The sequence below is a fragment of the Podarcis liolepis genome (genome assembly GCF_965112155.1).
Source record: "Podarcis liolepis genome assembly, chromosome: Z".
Taxonomy (NCBI): Eukaryota; Metazoa; Chordata; class Lepidosauria; order Squamata; family Lacertidae; genus Podarcis; species Podarcis liolepis.
Window position 1 is genome coordinate 12,622,530 of NC_139570.1, and position 16,505 is coordinate 12,639,034.

Sequence of the window (16,505 nt, forward strand, 5' to 3'; positions counted from 1 at the left end):
TATTTTCCTAACCAGCAACCTTGGTATTGGACCTGATAACAAATCTCATAAGCAAATATTATAAGATGTGAATTTAGCACATGCCACTAGATGACTACATCATTCTGTTCCCCAGTGGCCCTACCCGTAGCTCTCCATTTCCCTTCATTGTTTCCCAACTATGCCCTTTATATGGGAGCTCTTTGTATGTGGTACTGTGAAGACTAACTAGAGGAATTGGATAGTTAAAGTGCTATACAATATGAACTTTTCTGTATCTCTCAGGCTATTGTGTATATCAGAATTTGTGTAACTGCTGGATTTCACACTTCTGTGAATGTGGCAACACTGTTCTCAGCAGACTGAATGTTGTCTGCTTGAGAGAAAATACTTAAACAACTGAACCCTGTGGGTTAATTGTGCTCTGTGTTCAGCTCCTGTCCAATTTGTCAGATGCATCTGTAGATTAATAAAGCCATCCTGGGGCAAATAGCTGGAGATGCTAGACACCCTCCACCCTGCATTTCTGATAAGGATTGGGGCTTCCCATGTTGGCTAACACAGGAAGATGCTTGAACACACATTTAACACTTCATCTTGTATGGCCTTAAGAGCATGTATTTATTGCCTTTTCAAAAAACAACACTCTTGGCAAAACTCAAGATCATGCCTTAGCATTACCCATAACTATAAGGCAGTATAATGTTGTGTTTACGAAACATTAGGATCGGATGGGGTGTCTGAAGTGCTAGGGTAGTACTTCTAGTGGGGGACACATCATGCTCCTTCTGGGTTAGTTTGTCCACTTTTGGTCCCCACCCTGCACTCAGCTCTCACCTGTGGCTCCTAGAAGCTGGAAGCATGTGACAGCAGCCACACCCTGAGAATGGCTTGGACTGGCTGGCTAAACCAGGTGAGGGTAGCTGATGGGTCTCAGACCTCAGTGAGTTAGGGACTTCCTCTGCAGGCTCCAGTGGATTGAGTGGAGAAGACCAATAGTGGGTCCAGTTCTTGCAAATGCTGTAGATGGAAGTGAGGGCCTGATGGGGTTCAACAACCTGGGAAGGTAGCCCATCTAGGAAAAGGAAAACTCTGACCCTAAACCTCCACTGCCTTGTGGGATATCTTTGGGAGAAGAAAAGGCTAAGGAGTAAACCCTACACAAATTTGGAGTGGGGTCCCTAAGATGGTTGGATGGTGCCTTGCATGCCTCCTTCAGGCAAATCCTGCAGCCAAGCTGGTGCTAAATGTATTGCTCTGCTTTCCTTTGGACCACGTCAGTGAAGCCAAGGGGAGGGGGGGTCTTATCGCCTGGGCCCATATACACACTGCCAAGGCTTGTGCCCCAGGGAGATCACTTTGGTCCTGCTACCACAGTAATTTGACTGCACTCCTAGGGGCACACTCCATTTTCTCTTGAGACAGACCCTGGTGTTTTTTTGTTTGTTTGTTTTGTTGCCCTCCATGAGTTGGAGGGTGATCAGGGAACCTTCTACTCTCCTATAGGATCTCCACATATTTTTGAACCCTGATTTAATAGGGTTCTAAAACCCTAGAGTCTTCCATGAAAACTAGAGGCTCCCACCCTCCCACTTCAGATTATTATCCAATTCCTGATATGAATGAGGGGCAGAGTTCATCCCCACAATCCTATCACCTTATGTGTTCTCATGGTGCTGGTAAAGGGCCAGTTTCTCTTTCTTCTCCCAATTCAGATTTCACTAGAACTGCAGCCTTGATACACTTACATGAAAGGAAGTTGAATTCAGTGAATTCAGCGGGATTTACTTCTGCCTAATGGCTTCTGCTAGAGCCATTAGCAGGAGCTGATGAATGAGAAATTAGAATGAACAGAAATATTCCAATGCTGAGCTATTCGTTCTGTTTTATAGCATTCCTTCCAGCATTTCTGTTTTAAATTGTGCCAGTTTAAGGCATCATCCTTCCCTGGCTATATTACTTGCCTTTTAAATAGCCTTATATTTCATCTAGAAACAGTTCCACCTTTTAAAATATATTTTACATATTGCAATTTTACAGCTTTTAGAATTTGCAGTGCTAGCACTCAAATATATATTGCATTTTTTATTTTATTAAAGAAAACAATGTATTCAAAATAATAAACAAACCAAAAAGGTGGGGGGGGGCTGCTTCTTGAGCCTCAGATCCTGTAATTCTCTCCCACCCTGCTTTTCTTCTGCTGAGTGATAGAATTTAGGAATGCCATTTTACAGATATTGTACCAGTAAACCGTTAGAGGTACATCCATATGCAACACCAAAAATATTTGCATAGACATTCACCAGATCACTTTAATTTCACACAGTTCAGCTGTAACACTGATCTTTGCCTAAAGGAAGTGACACTGCTCCTAACATTTCCTTTTTACCAAAAAGAAATGGGAAAAGTTGTTCTAATATTACTATTAATGATTTCATAAATCAACTCCATTTGGATGGTTCTGTTCTAAGTGACATTTGTGTCTCTGATCATTAATACCTGCACGGCTTTTTGGTGCTACTCTCTTGATATCTGCATAAATTATAGGTGCTACTATTTACAGAAGTCCTAGATGGGTCCCTACAAAAAAGAGGGAGCCTTCAGACGCTTTCCCAGCTACAGGAACGATGTGGGAGGGCTCTAGGATGGTTTTGGGAAAGCAGTGCAAAGGCTAGGTAGTTGTGTGTGTCAAATTTTGGGCTCACTCTCCCACACCCCATGATACAAGACAATGTGCGGTCCATGGATTCAGTGTTGAAGTACTCTTGCAGCCCACCTGATATGAAAAGTTGGGCCACCCTGATCTAGACCAGCTTCATTGACACTGACTGGCAACATCTCTCTGGGGTTTCAGATAGGAATATTTCCTAATCCAACCTGAAGAAGCTGGGGATTGGGCATTCAACAGCAGGTGTTCTACTGTTGAGCCACAGCTTTTCAAAGGCAGTCTTGTCTAACTTGTACTTCTGAAACCAATATGCAAAGTGAAGCGCAGCTTTTATTTGAAGTTTGCAAAAAACCCCAAAGGTGAACAAAAATCCTGTGTTAAATATGTACAAGACTAATGCGGAAAAATACACTGTGTTGTGTGAAGTTGCTTGCAAAAAAACACATTAGGCAAAACCAAGAGCAATGTGCTCCAAAATATATACAAATTTTCATGAAGACTTTATTACTATTTTTTTAATGCAGACTGATGCAAGAATGGAATCAACCAAGCACTAAGATTGCAAAAAAGAAGAAGAAAGAAACAGAGAGAAACCAAAATAGACAGATTCGCCCACCCCTAGTTTTAAACTACCGTTAATAATGTGTATCCATCGAGATATCACTTTGCTTTTCAAGCAGACGATATTAAAACAAAAGACAAAAAACCCCCACTGCAACATGGAGGGCATGTATTACTGGGTAAATGACCTTTTATTTGTGGATTCAGTTATCTCCCCTTCCCTATTTTTCCCCTATGGTTTATCTTTACGTATAAAAGTGCAAGCCCTCTGAGATGTCATGAACATATCCATTCCAGGTGAGTTTGCTTTGTCTGTCTGCCCTTTTCAGGTGTTTCCCTTGACATCTTAAACTTCAGCTTTGTTGATCTCAGGTGATTCAGAGTTGATGAAAAATGCATCTTGTTTGCTGATTGTAATATTACTTGGCCTCTACTTGTACCCAGTTGTTTAAAAGAAGAGGAGATTGAAGGCAAATTGGTCTGGTTTAGACAATGGCCATAATCCTCTGAATATGAGAGGGTGCCCCTGAATATAAGATGCTGGGAAACACATGTTAGCAGAGTGGTGCTGCAGTCAGGTGCTCGTGGGCTTTCAAAAAGGCATTTGAACTGGACTGATCCCCCAAGATATTTCTTATGTTATTATCCAACGATAGGCACACCCAAGATCTCCCAGCTAGAGATGCAATTTCTGAAAATCAAGCTTACTTGCACTCCCTCACCCAATTCCCATCTCAATCCTTGATCTTCATGAGAAGTAAGCTATATTTTTACCAGTTGCACTAAAAATGTGTTGTTGCTTGTTATCAGGGCTGTACACTAGCTCAGGCTGAATCCTGAATCCTGAACAGAATCAGTTTGATTTTGATTGACTCAGGATTTGGCTGGAGTTTGTTGAGGATTGCCCCTGGTAACATCAGGTCCACCTGGAGTGATATGGGGCTGCCAAAAGGAGGGAGGCAGATTGGTGGCAAGGAAGAGGAGAGAGATATATGTTCACTCATCCTAGATGTGTTTGCTCCTTCTTCCCTGCTCCTGACCACATGTTTAAATCGGGTTTGAATTAAACACATTTTGAATTTTGGGGACAATGAATTTTGAGAAATTGCTGTAGATGCTAGTCACGAAAATGTATGTTGTTGGGAAGTACCCTTTTTTAATTAAAAAAATGTAATTTATTAATTTTATAATAACAAAAAAGAAAAAAAAAAGGGAGCATCACAATCAAAAATGTAAATCATACATCTTAATTCACTTCCCTCCACTCCCCCTCCTGGTTCCATTATTTTCTACTTATTCGTGCAGGTCCATAGAATCTAATATTCTTAACAGTCCATTTTAAAACCTTATTCATGTTGTTACAAGTGACCTTTAGAAGTTCAGCTAATGTAAAACCTATACACAAAGCTTGCAAAGTGTGTATTAAACAATTTCCCCCTTTTAAAGAAAAGGAACGAAAGAACAAGGAAAAACCCCCAATGTCCTTTCTTTCTTGGGTTTCAAATTATCTAATATGTCCTGCATAGTTCATTGGTTTATTTTGCCAATCTCTTTCATCTTCTTTGGCGGTGGCTTCTTTCTTCTATAGGGCTGGTTTGGGCTTGGCCTGGCATCCATTCTCAGATGCAGGAACAAAGTCTTTTGCACAGTAAATCCATCAAGTCCTGTACCTTTCAAAATCATAGCTTCTATTTTTAAAAAACCCAAATGTCATTTTCAACACTCTCTTCAGGTCTTTATATGTCACTTCCCAGGCCTTCCTGATAACTTTACATTGCCACCACATATGGTAGCCTCTCATACCTTTTGGGGAGTACCATAATGGACACCATGTCTGAAAGAGCAGAAGAGAAGAGACAGGACTGTAAAACGTGTTAGGTTCAAACATATACCCCATGCACACATCAGCCACCCCATCAATATGGGGAATGGCACCGACATTATCCATGGCCCCACTCACTCACAGCTCTTTGGACCTCTCCTCTGTTCAAAACAGAAAGGAGGGTGTGTGTTCAGTCCTGGCATCCAGTGAAATGTGAACATGCTTAAGAAGTGAATTCAGTACTGGAGAGGCTGAACCTACACACAGGAACTGAGCAGGAAGACCAAGCCATCCCTTTTGAGAAACCTTTTGTGGGTGCCTAGGATGTACTGGCACACACAATGCTACCCGTGTTGGCTACCCTGTGTCATAGACATTCAGCTGCTGGGTGAAAACTCCTCTGAGTGCTGTTTGTTTGTTTGTTTGTTTGTTTGTTTCTCTCTCTCTCTTGGCCATTGCCAATTTGCAGTACCTCCCAGAAACATTTTGTTTCAGTAACACAAGAATAAAACTTCATAATTACATCTGCATGAAATAAACCTTAATTATGTCTCCCTGTGGTGTGAACATAAATAAAATGGAATGTTTATTAAATTAATCACCCTCAAAAACAAACAGTCAAAAAGGCTTAACATACTCAGATTAAAATATCTTCATGATTTGTTTGCTAACAAAGGAAGAAATCCATGGGCTCTTTGTCCAGACAGAAGATGTGCTTGAATGGAAACAGCATTGATTTACCCACTGTATGCATATTGCCATTCTTGTCCCTTTAACATAGAGTGAATTTGCCCCATCCTTTAGAGAGGAGGTTCCTGAGAGTCAGACAGAGGCTTGATTGAGAGTTGTTTTGGTTCATCATGCCAATCAGTTCAGGGCCGGCACGTCTTCTTAAAGGACCAGGCACCCCCTCTTTTTTCTGTGTAACATCCCAACCCAGACCATAGCTCAGTGGTAAAGCATCTGCTGTGCATGTAGAAGGTTCCAGGCTCAATACTCAGCATCTCTGGGTAGGACTAGGAGAGATCCCTGCCTGAAATCCTGGAGAACTTCTGCCAGTCAGTAGAGACAGTACTGAGCTAGGTAGACCGATGGTATGACTTGGTGTGTGACAGCTCTCTGTGCTCCTATGCTAAGATCTGGAAAATGGAAAAGGGGGAAAATATTACTCCTTCCCTGAGGACTGTCAATTTGGAGCCTACCTCAATGAGAGCATTGCAGAAGGGTGGTGCCTCAGTGTTCTGCATACAGATGGTCCCAGCTTCAACCCCTTGTAAGTGGAGTGATGCCCCTTTTGAAATACTGGAGAGCTACTGCTAGTGAAGACAATACCAAGCTGCAGGGACCAATTGTCTGACTCAGTATAAGGCATGTACCTAGGATTATCTTGATGGCCAAAATCTCACTCATTCATCTGGGGCAATGTCACTGCCTTACAGAAGCCAAGAAGATTTTTTTTTGGGGTGGTGATGGTGGTTCTCAACTGACATTTAGAGTATCTTTCTTCACCTACTCTGCTCTGCCCTTATGTTTCACTCCTGGTGGGTTTGGGCTTGATGATTTGGTTGCATCACTGTTTTTTCAATTGGCATGTACTGCAGGCACATAAGTGGATTAGGACGAAGACCACCAGTAAGCACTCTTGGGTGAAGAACACATCTCCAACCACTTTTAATTGCTGGCAGAGGACCGCTTAGTCTGGTGCTCCTGGGTTCTGAGATGTATTCCTTGCTATATGCTGGACATCACACATGAGATCCTGCACACCTGCTGCTCCCCTATAAGGAGAAATGGGAATCATCACACTCTCTAAATGGATGGAGCTGAGCTATGGTGCTTTTGCTCAGGGTGGTAGAGAAACAATATTTCCCTCTTTATCTACAGAAGGTCCCTGTGTATACAGTTCTTACTCTCGAGTCTCCATTCCAGGAGTGCAGGGAACATTATCTCCCAGAGAGTTCATTCCTTTCGTTCATTCCAACAGGGTTTACATTCTCCCACCCTCTTTTTTAAGCTTTCATTGGGCAATAACTGCATAGTAAAATTCAGAGGATTGTGAATTCCAATGAACGGCTGCACTTCAGTTCACATATTGTTTGGGGAGGTGCAAATTCGGTAGGTCTACTTTTAAATCCATGCTGGACCAAATTTCACTCCCATCTCTAGACACATGCTACAAGTTATAGAAAGACTGTGGGGTGAGTGAGAGGCAGATTTAGGGTGGTACAACCAGTTCTGCAGCACTGGGTGCCAAACGGAAGGGGTTGCTGCATCTATGACGTAGTGCATATGCAGAACAGCACACAAGATGCAGGGAGCGGGGCAATGAATTTATCCCTTGCACAGGATGCTACTGAAATTTGAAAGACCAAAGTCTGCCCCGGGGAGAAAAGTAGTGATTTGAGTCTGACTGTAAGGAGACCAGAACTAAGGTGCCATCTGCACTATACATTTAAAGCAGTATCATACCAGTTTAAGTTATCACAGCTCCCCCATGATAACCCAGGAAAGTACAGTTTGTTAAGGGTGCTGAGAGTTGTGAGGAACCCCCCTTCGCCCCGAGAGCTAGAACTCCCAGAGTGGTTGACAATCCCTCTTCCCAGGGAATTCTGGTACATGTAGCCCTGTGATGAGATTTGGAGGGGGGGTGTCTTCCTAAAAACTCTCTGTACCCTTAACAAACCAGTTCCCAGGATTCTCTGGGGAAAGCATGCCTGTTAAAGTAGAATGATACTGTTTTAAATCTATCATTGCTGATGGGGGCCTAGTTTTTTTTTATTTTTATTTTTAGGGCTGGTGGTGGTGGAAGGCAGAAGCTAGGAAGCTTTTTCATAACAGCTCTAATTCCTATTCCATACTACCACACACACATACCCACACAAGGAGATCTGCCTGGTGTGTGTTTTATTTATCTTTTGGTCTTTGTACCTTCGTCAAGACACCCATGAATTTTACCTAGACAGCAGGAATGTTGTTTGCTCTCATCAAAATAGAGAAATTTCACTCTCCCTTATCCTCCCTAATATCTGCCAATTCAGCCTTCCCTCTGCCCTTTCCATTCAGTGAAGCGCTTTGTGGGTATTGTGTTATGTAGCATCATTGGCTGACATGGCACATCAAAAGCATTGCTTTCAGAGAAAAGGGAGAGGAAAATCATAGCTGAAAGGCCAGCTAAACCACTTTCCCCCAGAAAATATATTATTTTCCAGTCTAAATAGAGTAGCTGTGCCTGCACCTTCAAAATAATAAGAATAAGAATAAGAATTATTTATACCCTGCCCATCTGGCTGGGTTTCCCCAGCCACTCTAAGCAGCTCCCAACAGAAAATTAAAAGCACAATAAAATGTCAAACATTAAAAACTTCCCTAAACAGGGCTGCCTTCAGATGTCTTCTAAAAGTCAGATAGTTGTTTACTTCCTTGGCATCTGATGGGAGGGCGTTCCACAGGGTGGGTGCCACTACCAAGAAGACCCTCTGCCTGGTTCCCTGTAACCTCACTTCTCGCAGAGAGGGAACTTTTGGAAATTTTCATATTCTTCCTTCCAGTGCAATGCATTGTACCTGACTATACATTATAAAGACCATTGTTACATGCTCTAAAGTTCGGTGGATTCAAATTTAAAGGTCTGGGTAAATAGCAAGGTCTTGATGTGAGAAACCTGGTGGCACAACAATCACAAATAAGGTGCTAAGTGAGCCACTCTTGGGAGTGAATTCCATAACTGAGTTGAACCACCAAGAAGGCCTTTATTTCAGTAACCAGCCACTACACCTCACTTGGCAAGGTCACCTGAAGAAGAGACTCTGAAGATGATTTCAGGTTTCTATGAGGTATAAGGTATGAGAATATGTCAAGTCATTTATGCTCTTAAACATCATGATCACCATCTTGAATTGTGTCTGAAAGGAACTGGAATCCAGTACAGATGATTAACAATGGCTCCAGGCCTCTGTCTGTCCGTCAGGATTCTCCCCAGACCACACCCTTCCCTGGATCTGCTCAGAGCCCTCCCTGAGTATTTTTTCGCCACTTGAATGTGCCATTGAACTGTGAAAATATCTCTTGCTTACCTTGATGGAGATAAGTCCTGGTGTGTGTGTGTGTGTGTGTGTGTGTGTGTGTGTGTAAGACTCTGACTTTGCATGGCTGGAATGTAGCCCACTGTACAAATGTAGCAGTCATACCCATTTTGCGACTATCAACACCCATTTTTCCCTTCTGTCATTCAGACCATGAGAGAATACTACTACTACTACTATTACTACTACTAAATTTTTATTTATACTCCACCCTCCCCAGCCAAGACCGGGCTCAGGGCGGCTAACAACCAATAATAAAAACAAGTTGATTAAAATACAACTTAAAAAACAAGATTAAAATACAGCGTTAAAACATTAAGATGCAGCCTCTTCAAAAGAGGAGAAGGAGAAAAGAAAGAGGGGGAGGGAATCAAATTGATTCTAAGACAAAGGCCAGGTGGAACAACTCTGTCTTACAGGCCCTGCAGAAAGAAATCAGATCCCACAGGGCCTTGGTCTCATGAGACAGAGCATTCCACCACGCCAGAGCCCTGGCTCTGGTTGAGGCTAATCTAACTTCCTTAGGGCCCGGGACCACTAGGGTGTTGCTTAAGGTCCTCCATGGGGCATACCGGGAGAGGCGCTCCCGTAGGTACGAGGGTCCTAGGCCGTGAAGGGTTAAAACCAGCACCTTAAATTTGACCCCGTACTCCACTGGGAGCCACTGTAGCTGGAAAAGCACTGGATGAATATGCTCCCATGGCAGAGACCTCATGAGGAGCCTCGCTGCAGCATTCTGCACCTGCTGGAGTTTCTGGGACAGCTTCAAGGGCAGCCCCATGTAGAGCGAATTACAGTAGTCAAGCCTGGGGGTGACCATCACATGGATAACAGTGGCCAGGTCAGGGCGGGAAAGGTAAGGGACCAACTGCTTGATGCGGCAAAGGTGGAAAAATGTCGCCTTGGCTGTTGCTGTAACCTGCACCTCCATGGAAAGGGAGGCGTCAAGGATTACACCCAAACTCTTAACGGAAGGCCATGGCACTAATTGGGCCCCCGCAAGAGAAGGGAGTTGGTCCCTCATCCTCATACCATCCCGACCTAGCCAGAGGACCTCTGCCTTCGAAGGATTTAGTTTCAATTGGCTCCCACGAAACCATCCAGCTACAGCTTCCAAGCATCTGGTCAGTGAGTCCGGGGCTGAGTCGGTGTGGCCATCCATCAGCAGATAGAGCTGAGTGTCATCAGCATATTGGTGACAATAAGCTCCGGACAATCTGGGCAAGGGGGCGCATAAAGATGTTAAAAAGCATTGGGGAGAGGATTGAGCCCTGTGGCACTCCACACACCAAGGAGTGGCGCAACGACATCTCCCTCCCTATGTGATCCTCAGGCTAAGAAAATGTTCTCTACTTCCTAGTGGTGGCTGGTGCCTACTGGGACCAGGAGGGTCAAAGACAGGGAGACCAACAGTAGGTAGAATCAAAGGCAGAAACTGTTAGTAAGTAAGTAAAAAGGCAGGAAGGGGGGTTGGCTGAGGTTGGTGGGGCAGCACCCCATTTGTCCTAAGGGACCAGCCCCCACTGCCATTCCCACTGTAAATAAATAAAGTAGAAACTGAAAAGTTAGTGTCCAAAAGAGACACAGGGAGGGGCCTGAGCTGAAGGAAACTAGAAACCAACCTGGGGGTCTAGGACAGTGTTTTTCAACCGCTGTTCCGCGGCACACTAGTGTGCCGCGAGATGTTGCCTGGTGTGCCGTGGGAGGGAGGCGGGCGAGTCGGGCGGCGAGAGGCGGGGCGGCGGCGAGGAGAGGCCGCCCAGCGCGGGGCTCTCGCCGTCTGCCTGCCTGGCTGCCTGCGTGGCGCTGACGTCACGGGGCTGTAACGTGCCCCACATAGGCACACGCGGGGTGGCGAGCGAGCTCCCTCCCACATCCCATCGCCACTCTGCCACACGCTAGCTCGCTTCGGCCGGCTTACTGGGCTGTCGCAGGCGGAAGGCCTGCGCATGCGCGAGGTTTTCGCGCCTTCGGGATTCCCTTCACGCCTTCCTCCTCCCGGGGCCTTGAGAGTGCGGGAAGCGGCAGCGCGAGACCGGCGTTGAGCCTGGCAGGTATTGTGCGGTGCTGGTGCCAATATGGTAAATATCCTTTGCTTCATTCTTGTCACATCACTCCTCGTTCTGACTCAGTCTCTTATGATCCTCAGTGCAATGGCAAAGGTACCTAGTAAATAGTAAGAGTGGAAAGAATTGTTCTATTGGAAAAAGTGACCATTTTAAGTTTTAGAATGACAAGCTTCAAGATTTGTATTTATTTATTTATTCTGACATTTTTATACCTCAGTTTTTATTATCTTCTTAATAACAAAATATATAAAATAAAATGCAGAGAAATAAATCTCTCTCTCTCTCTCTCTCTCTCTCTCTCTCTCTCTCTCTCACACACACACACACACACACACACACACACACTGCACAGGAGTGGGACCAGGAGGAGGGACCCCTCCATAAATCTTAGCTGCCAGCCTGGCACATAGCAGGAGGGGTGCTCCAACAGGTATCTGAGTACCAAAAACACGCACAATCATTTCTGTTAAAAACAAAACCAGACAATGTAAAATACTTTCTTTGTGTTTATTTGATTCCTATTAAAGAGAATTACTTTATATATGGTCAATATAGGCACAGAGTTAATTTTTTAAACATTTTCTAATGGTGGTGTGCCTCGAGATTTTTTTCATGAAACAAGTGTGCCTTTGCCCAAAAAAGGTTGGGAAACAATGGTCTAGGAAACTCTCTGGGGAGCGTTAGATAGGTCTGCCTTTAAATGCAAACTTCAGTGGTACCTCAGGTTACAGCTGCTTCAGGTTACAGACTCCGCTAAGCCAGAAATAGTACCTTGGGTTAAGAACTTTGCTTCAGGATGAGAACAGAAATCGCATGGCAGTGGCCCGGCAGCAGCGGGAGGCCCCATTAGCTAAAGCGGTACCTCAGGTTTAGAACAGTTTCAGGTTAAGAACGGACCTCCAGAACGAATTAAGTTCTTAACCCGAGGTACCACTGTAATCACATTTCTTTCCCATTCTTATTGTACAGGCAGAATGTGAGATTGACATGACAACCTGCAATCGTATCTGTGCCCCCTGGACCCCCTTCTGCATGTACGCTATTATGGAACACAGGCATTCTGCCCCCCCCACAAAAGCCCTGCGCATAGAGCATAATGGCCAAAAAGAGATGAAGATCCCCATCCCACACAGCCTTACATCAGTGCAATCTCTCTCTTTCCCTTTCTCTTTTGATTAACATTTGGTCCCACTAGGACCTACAGTCAGCTCCTCTTCGGTCTCATTTGTCACTTTCAGAGTGAGTACATTTTATTCACAGCTGACTTTTTCATGTCTCTCTGGAGGTGAGTGGTAAAGCAATGTTATTGCAATTGTTTCACTGATGGGGAGAAATGTCTCGCGTTACCTTTTGCCATGCAGTGCATTGTTCCTGAGAGATTTGTGCAATAGGAGGGGGATCTGTCAAAAGTGAGACACTTCGTTTATTTATTTAATTTTTTTGTTATTGTTGTTTTGAAAAAACAACAACAAACAGCAGCTTTCAAATTTACATGTGTAAAAGGACATCCGTAATTCCCCCCCCCCCCATATTTACCTAATCGTCTCTGATGGATTCAGGCCACGCTTTTCATTTACTCCAGATGTGATAACTAAACTGTCAACTAGATTTCAGCTCTTCCTTTCATCTTTCCCTGAAGCCAATAATAAAAGATTAGTAATTGACAGCGATTGCTAGGCTAAGGTTAGCATGTATTTAAAACACAGGGTGGCAAGCGCTACATTCTTTCAAAAGATCATTAGAAAGGAGAACAGAAAATTGGATTATGTTGTTATCTGTTGTGTAAATGGTAAAGATGATCAGTGTCCTTAAAATGTCAAGGCAAATTTTAATTAATTACAAAATAACATGGCTTTTTCTTCTGGGGTAGTTATATTAGGAAACAATATTATGAACACCCAGGAGGAAACAAAAGATAATGGGTTGGGTGGGGGAGAAGAAGAAAATCTAATAGGAGAATATTGGCTAAAACCCAACACCAAGTCCATTCTGTTATCTCACAATTAAGACTGCTTCTGCACTGAGGTCCCTTGGTGCTGCTGAGACGCTGCTTCTCAGCAATTATCTGGAAGCAAAATTAAAGCCGTAGTTCTACAATACAGTGCTATATTTCTGATATAAACACAGAAATGTCTATCATTGTATGGCCAACTTCTTCCAGAAGTTCAATTCAACAAAGATCTCCCTGCAACATTCATCGGGAGCTTTCTTTGACTTCTTCCTCTGATTGTTTCCTGTTATGCCTGGCAGTGGCAGGCAGGGTGAAAAATGTTGAGAGGTCATTTGTGCAGACCCTAGTTGTAAGATGAAAGCCACCACTCACCCCAAGTTTCATGTGTCACCCCAAAGATTTCAGGTTATAGGTGTGAAAATATGAAGAACCTTATGCTGAAGATATTACAGCTGACCTCTAGGTAGGATTGTGCAGAAACAGCAAATGCCTTATTACACTCTGAAGAAAGTTTAGATATTAGAACACAAAAGCAGGATAATATACAAAGAAAGGGATGATTTATGACCTAGGCTATTTTTTAAAAAGAAAAAGCACTGAGATCTCCAGGGACAGAGGTGTGCCGTAAAAATAAGATAAGAAGATTGAATAGCCACTAATTGAGATGAACTGTTCTGTGTAATGTAGACAAAGAGACAAAGTCAACATAACTGACTTGCTAACCTTCTGAGTACCCTTTGGGTGGGATGGGGGTGGAGAGCACAATAAGCTTTAGATGACTTGACATTTAGATAGCATATCCCAGCAGGGGGAGCTAAAGCTTAGTATCCACCCCCCCCCCCGAACAATTTCAGTATTATTGAATAGTTTTGGAATATACTTGCGCACACATGTATTCTCATATTACTTTATACACTTATGGCTGTACCAAATACCATAAGATGCAGGGAATGTGTGAGCAGATTGTCCAAGAATGCTTAACATTTGAGGGGCTCGGGATTGGATTGGAGCAATCACAGTGAAGAAGGGAAACCCATTTAATTCAACCCATTTGAAACTTGCCCTCCCACTGAGGTTCCTAGTGGTAAGAGCATTGTGCTCATCTTTTGTCCCCAGTGGAGATGATAGCAGCTTGGAGTTTAGATCAACACTTGGATTATTGGGAAGAGGAGAAACTTGGGGGAATCTCCATCCTTGCCTGTCTTCATTTTGAGTCAATTCTCACATCCTTTCTCTATGGTGGTTGTTGCCCATCAGGCACTAAACAGTAGGTGGAGGCAGAGCCAACTAATTTTAGATTTTGCCCATGTTCCTCCTTGTTGAGTTATACAAGGGCACCACTAGGAATCAGGAGGAAGGAGCTGAGAGGCAGTGATGGACCCCCTGAACTGTAAGTAAGAAGGCAGACAAGTGGGGGCTGGGTGATGGCACACTGAAGTTGGTGGGACAGTGCCTCACTTGACCTACTGAACCAACCTCCACTGCTCCCTTTTGAAAACAATAGCTAAGGGGGAGCATTAAAAAGCTTAGGGAGCATACCCTCCCTAAGGGTATTTCTTCAATGAAAATAGGGACGTCCCATTCCACAATGATAATTTTACCAGTTATATGCCACTCATCTCACTGGGTTGCCCCAGCCACTCTGGGCAGCTTCCAACATATATAAAAACATAATAAAACATGAAACATTTTTTAAAAACTTCCCTATACAGGATTGCCTTCAGACGTCTCAGGGGTCAGCTAACTCCATACTCTCCAGCTTTTCTCCAATGAAAATAGGGACATCCTAAGCAAAAGTGAGGACGCGGGTGGCGCTGTGGGTTAAACCACAGAGCCTAGGACTTGCCGATCAGAAGGTTGGCGGTTCAAATCCCCGTGACGGGGTGAGCTCCCGTTGCTCGGTCCCTGCTCCTGCCAACCTAGCAGTTTGGAAGCACATCAAAGTGCAAGTAGACAAATAGGTGCCGCTCCGATGGGAAGGTAAACAGTGTTTCCGTGCGCTGCTCTGGTTCGCCAGAAGAGGCTTAGTCATGCTGGCCACATGACCCGGAAGCTGTATGCCGGCTGCCTCGGCCAATAAAGTGAGATGAGCGCCGCAACCCCAGAGTTGGTTATGACTGGACCTAATGGTCAGGGGTCCCTTTACCTTTAAGGAAAAGTGGGACATTCCAGGATCAAATCAGAAACCGGGATGGCTTCTCAATCAGGGACGTCTCTAGAAAATAGGGACACTTGGAGAGTTTGAGCTGCTGCCCTGTAATTTGAGAATTAGATTGGGGAAATGACACATTCAGAAAGGGTTGAATACTGCCGCCACCAATGCCGCCTGCTCTGTTGCTCTTAGAAGCACAAGATAGTGTATTATGTCATTTGGCCTTCTGCTTCATCCATGAAGATCGTTTTCTGCATACAAAAAAAAGTTGTGCGGGGATCTGCCACAAGACTCGTGAGGCTAGACTGTTGCTGGCGAATCACACACTGAATCACTGTATATCCTGCACACACTGAACCACTATGGCTTAGAGAGAGGCAGGATTATCCCTCGCTTTGAATTTTATGCTGATAGGCTTAAGTCTCTAGGAAAACCTTTCATGCCCTTCTGTATGAATTATAGGTTATAGGCAAGATCTCTTGCAACATCCATATTTATACCATAATCATTACTAACTGCACATTATACCACATGGAGTGTTTAATGCTCAAGGTCAAGGGTGCCTTTTGCTGGTCCTGCAGGAGTTGGTAATGCTGAATCGCTTTGGTTTCTTCTGACTCTTCTAAATCTTTTTTATATCAGTAATGTCCTTTCTAGAGAAGTTAACCAAGAACTGCATATAGTTCTGGAACTAAGCACAAAGTTTCTGTGAAGCACAACATTGACTTTTTGTCTCTACCTGTTAGAATCCCCTACTGAGGCCTTATTTTGTTAAACTGGAGTACCATATTTTTTTAGTTCTTTTTGCTTGTTGTTAGTCTTTTAAAATCAAATAAATAAAAGGTATGCACAGTGTATCTTAATGTGTGTGTGTGTGGGGGGGGGGTTACGTTCAATATTTAGGGCTGAGCTGAAGTGGTCTCTGATTATTTGGAGGGCGGGATTTTTCTGAGTTCTTTGGGGTGGGGTAAAAGCTGGGAACAGCTCATTTGTAGCCGCAGTGGTGAGTCTTCATTTATTCCTCTTCAATGTCTCAGCAAGAGGGATGATGTTCTTCTTCTTTTGATAGGGTCAGGAGAAACCCCAGAATAGATTTGCGAGTGTGGGGTGCAGGGAGGGAGGAGAAGGAGAAGAAGTTGCATTGTGCAAGTAGAAGTCATTCCGTTCACTCAGTGACTTGATTGGGTAGAATTCTAAGGTCCCTGGCATAAATATTTCCCA